Here is a 6,000-nt window from a genome sequence, read left to right as displayed (position 1 = left end):
ATTGTCTTTTATCTGCGTGTGTGGCTGGTGTTTTTATAGTGTTTAACAGTAGCCACACTATTCTGCGGTGAGCAATATATTCTTCCATGCAGTCTTTAGCTTTATAAGCAATGAGTGGTGGTGAGGACACATGTTGCATCAAACCCACAGTGAGAATGACTCACGCCAAGCCAACCTTGTGTGGCCGTGTTAATCTAGTGTGAAGCGCATGGACTATGAGGAAGTGTCCTGCTGTAGGACTGTTTAAGCGTTCCTGACGCAGTTAGTTTATAAAATTCTTGTTCATGTTCAAAACAACAACAACCCTCTCGGTGTCCTTCATGACCACGCAGAAAAACAAATATTGGACGAAAATAATCTGGAGCAGAGAAAAAACACAGATCAGGATGTTGCTGTGGTTCCCGTTCCTGTTTCTCATCATCGTGGAACTTCCTGTTATCCCAGGTCCATGCTGGACTGCTGTGCTGTAATTTCCTGTTCTAGCTGTGACCTGAAAGAAGGTCAGTTCTGTTAGCTCTTCTACTAATTCTCACCGTCAAAAAATGTGTGATCCATTGGATCTATTGGTTTTACGTCTGTCTTCATGTCTTTGACAGCTAGAATGCCATGTTGTCAAGAACATTAAATATGCCATTAGGGTGACCACATCAAGATTATGATATGTACAATAATACTTTTATTATTATTATATTTTAGGGGCTTTTACCTTCAATTTGATAGCGGAAAACAGATGGGAAAGCATTGGATAGAGACAAGGGAGTGGGATTCGGCAGAAGACACTTGAGATGGGAATCCAACGTAAGTAAAATAATAAATATGTGACTCTGGACAGCAAAATCAGCCTTATGGGTCAATTTCTCGAAATGTAGATTTTTACATCACATGAAAGCTGAATAATATCTGGCTGAGATACAACAGTTTAAATCTCAGAAATCTGAGGGAGCAAGAAATACAAAATATTGAGAAAATCTCCTTTGAAGCGCCGTGGCAGGCCCTCCACTCATATTTAATGCAGGAAATTTACAAACTATCTTCATGAAACATGATCTTTACTTAATATCCTAATGATTTTTAGCATAAAAGAAAAATATATCAATTTGACCCATACAATGTATTTTTGTCTTTTACTAACATTTTTCTGTGCTACTCAAGACTGGTTTTGTGATCCAGGGTCACATATCTTAACGTTGTAATGCCAATTTACAATTTTCTGCATCAACACAGTCAATGTCGCCTGCATTTCGCATGTAATTAATACATATAAGTCATATGATTTAATTCAATCTATTTGTCGTGATTCTGCCTCTCCTAGTCATGGTTTTCTCAGTCTTGTGGCAGGATCATGACAGGTAATTAATTACTTAACGCCCAAATGTATACGCGAGTTAGGTGGGCGTTCCTGTCAGTACAATTGAAGAGGAACACGATGTCCCAAATATCATAAGAGGTGTAACATTTTCGCCACACGCTTGCAGTATTCAACCAATCACTACACACTGGTTAACTGGCCAATCATAGCACAGCTCGCTTTTCAGAGTGATGAGCTTTGTAAGAAATCTGTGCGTTTCAGAGAGGCGGAGCAAAGAGGCGATACAAACATGCACAGTACGTGGAACATACAGCATTTTTGAAACTCAAATCGTATAAACATATTGCATTACATCTAAAACAAACCATAAAATATTGACGCAAAATCTCATTTCCACAATGACCAAGGCGATCTACCAAGAGCAGCGCAAATTAGCACAGGGTTCACACAACATGCATTTTTTGATGCGTTAAATAAATTTTGAAAACACCAGTGCAATGACGAGCGCATAACTTAGTAAATTGTGTTGCGTAATTCATTTTATTTCCTCCCATAAAGTTTGCTACAAATGCATAGAAAATAAGTTTGATCGCAAATGCAAAAACAGCTCTGTCCACGCCTTTTCAGCGCTAATTTTCACTGCGTGTCTTTAGTAAATACCAGCAGTCAGGGGTGCCGCCAGAAATTCTGGGCCCTATGGAAACCAAAATTTCTGGGCCCCCTACAAATAGGAAAATAAAAAGGGGGTCTGCTCTTCTGGGCCCTTAATCAGCCTGGGCCCTTAGAATCATCCTAACCTTCACTCCTTTACGGCGCCCATGCCAGCAGTAGATTTATACCCCAAAAGAAGCGTTTGCGCTGCCGCAAGCTGTCAGTAAATCTTGCCTTAAATATGAAATTGGTGGGGGAAAGATGGGTAAGGAACTATGTATAAAGTTCACAAACTACTTAGGAACGTATCTCCATTTTGATTGGTAGTGACAGTCAAATATCATTCCTGGAAAACACTGTTGTTTGGTTCTTGTTTTTATTAAAGCAGCTAGCGGGCATTATATAAATGACTTTATATAACAGCAGGTTATATGGTCGTTGTTTAGAGGACAGGCTCCGCCAATGAGTTATCACATGGATGGCAGATTGTTGCGATGTTTTCGATCATAGTTGGTCTGCTTATCGGGATCTCCTAGGGCGTTCAGAATCATTCCAATGCCATGTGTTGGACCAGCGGACTGTAATTTCAGGACAGCTGCAGTCTCGGCTGAGGAAATGACTAAGTATACTATATTTGAAGCTACGCTTTCATGTCTGGGTCAAGTTCATAAACTCTCTTTACTTTCTGACCTTGAGATTGAATGTGTTATATGTGCGGTGTGGTGCGGTTTGTACCGTGAGGGGCTTTTGCACTTGAATTGATCTATGTGCATGATACACATTTGTACTGTAAATGACTTTAAAAACAACAAATACACATATGTGTGTCCCTTGCATACAGTATGTTGCTCCGTGAGGTTTACCAGCCTTACCATGTGCACGCTTCTATGCTGTACGAACACATTGCTAGGAACGTCTGCCTCTTTAAAGAGTGCTCGTGTTTCAGGAAATGGGTGTCAGGGGTGACTCAGCCAATTTCGGACCCCTCCAACAAAGTCTTTGAAGAGCCATGTTTTTGTTTGTCTGCATTGCAGCGTTCTGCCCTCTCCCTCTCTCTATCTAGTGACTCACAACTTTCTCCTCCACCCATCTTAACCTCCCACACCAATGCGTCTCTCTCTTTCCTGGAGGTCAGTTCCTCTAGATTCCAACCGCATTCCTTCCAGTATTTCACTTTTTCATTTTTATGACATTTCGAAGCAATTCAGAATTTTACAAGCACTCTAATGTTAAAGGAGTTGTTCACTTTCAAAATACATTTTCATGATGATTTACTCACCCCCATGTCATCCAAGATGTTTATGCATTTGTTGCTTTCGTCGAAAAGAAAGGAAGGTTTTGATGAAAACATTTCAGGATTCTTCTCCATAGTGGACCTCAATGGACTCAAAACGGTTGAAGCTCAAAATGACAGTTTCAGTGCAGCTTCAAAGGACTTTAAACAATACCAGATGATGATTTAAGTTCTTATCTAGCGAAACCATCAGTCATTTTCTAAAAAAAAAGTGTGCATGCTTTATAAACAGAAATGCTCGCCTTGCTCTGTTCTGTGACACGTACATGACTTCACAAAATACGTAATTGCTTTTATGTTACTACGTTACTAATGTTTACCTTCTTATTACTAATGTAATTATTCATGACTCTGCCCGGCTTAGAAACTACTTATGCCTTTAAAATTCACTAGTGGGGTGAATCAACAAGGCTACAATAAGACCACAATCACACATAGAAGCCGCGATGCCTACCGTATACTCACTTTCTTATGACTCAGAGTCTCGAAAAATGCATAGAGGCTGAAGATTTCTGCACTGTGTGTTTGTTATAATTGTGGTTTGCTGCTTGTGTTTTGTGGTGAGTGATGGTGGGGGCCGTATTACGAGGCGAATGAATCCCGGGCTGATAGTTGCTGAAGGGTCAGAGTAATGTACTTGGACCCCATAGTGAAATTAAACTCAATAGTTTGGGGAATTTCCTGAGCCATGTCATCACACTCCCCCAGCCTCAGGCTCCAAAATGGGGTCAGTATAGTTTCAAAGATACGTGAGAACAGGCATTTCATGAGGGATTCCAAGGTCTCCGATGAACGTTTATTCCCTGGGACGCCATACTCTAAACACTTTTGTACAATACATGTTGTTTCACAACATCTTTGCATTAAAAGATTGTCTTCATCTGCTCAAAGTGTGGAAGTCAAAAGCACCCGTGTCAAGGAAAAGACCTCATGTAATATTCAATTCAATTCTGTTTTGTTTACGTAGTGCTTTTCACATTTATCATTTTTGCAAAGCAGCTTTACATGCATAATACATAATAAATAAATTATTAAAATACGTGGTATTATTGCAGGTTTTTCTCTATGCAATGTAAATTGATGAAACTTAACGAAATAAGGTTTAAGATGTAACAATGGTGACCTTTTTCATAGGCCTGTGCTGATACAATTATACACTAATATATCATAGTTTGTATGATCTTAATAAGACATCATTACTGGATATAAAATGCATGTTTATTTTGTTCGTGCATGAATTTGTATGATGTTCAACAGGTGTCATGAAGAAGCAGGTTGTGTAGGCTAAATGTATGAAGATTGTATGAAAATATTGTATTTTTGTGTTGCATAAATACAGCTTGTTAAGGAAAGAATTGACCCTGTGTTTTTGAAATGGAATATATGATATTTCTTAAAGGACTTGTTTTTAAAAGAGATAAAACTGTTTGGGAGTTCATCTATATTAACACGCACTCAGGATCAACACAAATAAGCAATTGAACTATATAAGTAATATACTGAAGAGAAGCAAAGTGAGCACAGAGAATGAAAATGCCCAAAAAGTAGCAAAAAAACTCTGTTTTGTATTAACACGTGCGCCTCCAAAAATGTATTTAGTGCAAGCAGCTTATGATAATTAAGCAGCATAAAGTTACTTTTCAATGTAAAACACTGTCTAGGTTATAAAAAATTATATCATAAAAGGCCGTCAAAATGTTCTTTTAGATAAATGTTTGAACGTTTTATACGGTCCCTTAACCCCAAATTATTCTGTTTATAAACCTCAAAATTTGACAGACTCTTTTATGAGAAGCGACTTACACTATTCAAGTCAAGGCTCTACCAGTTGAGCTACAGAAATCTCTGATTGTTACGCAGATTAAACGGCACAGACGGGTTAAAGGGATAGTTCACCAAGAAATTAAAATCTGTCATCATGTGCTCATTCATCAAATTGTATTGTTCCACTGTAGCAAACAGTTCTCGGGCACTATTGACAAGGAAACTGTTTGGTTTTGCACATGCTTCAAAATATCTTCTCCCATGTTCAACGCAACAAAGAAATATTTTTTCGGTCAAATATATAATTCCGCCCTGCGATGGGTTGGCACTCCATCCAGGGTGTATCCTGCCTTGATGCCCAATGACTCCTGAGATAGGCGCAGGCTCCCCGTGACCCGAGGTAGTTCGGACAAGCGGTAGAAAATGGAATGGAAGAATGGAATATATAATTCCCCGATTGCAAAAGTAAAAAAAAATTGTGTAACTTTATTTTTATTTTTGCCAAACATTCACATCACCATTTTCAAACCCTTAACATATAAGAAAAAACAATAATACAAATAACATTGTTTTACCAAAATATATTTGAATAGTTGTTCAGTGAAGTTAACAACCTTTAAAACTTTACATGAAAATACTTTAATAATACAGAAAGAACACACAAGGAATTTAGTTTTTAAATATCGTAGAAAGCTTGAAGGACACGTGAAAAGAAGAGACCAAGAGAGTCACTGACAGGAAGGAAGTGTAGCGTGGAAAAATAAAGCTTTCCACAGATCAAATTGCTTGTTTTCTTATTTTAGAAAATCACTCATTGAAATTTGCTGTATGAGTCATCCTTCACCGTGCCTCCCAAACACAAGCCAGACGGACACACACACACTGACTCATAACACAGACACTCATCAATACCAGACACACAAACTAAGCCTGCGTCAAAATACACGTTGACACAAAAGTTTAAAATTAGGCAAACGTTTAT

This window comes from Triplophysa dalaica, chromosome 9 (genome assembly GCF_015846415.1).
Source record: "Triplophysa dalaica isolate WHDGS20190420 chromosome 9, ASM1584641v1, whole genome shotgun sequence".
Classification (NCBI taxonomy): Eukaryota; Metazoa; Chordata; class Actinopteri; order Cypriniformes; family Nemacheilidae; genus Triplophysa; species Triplophysa dalaica.
Note: the sequence above shows the minus strand (reverse complement) of the source record.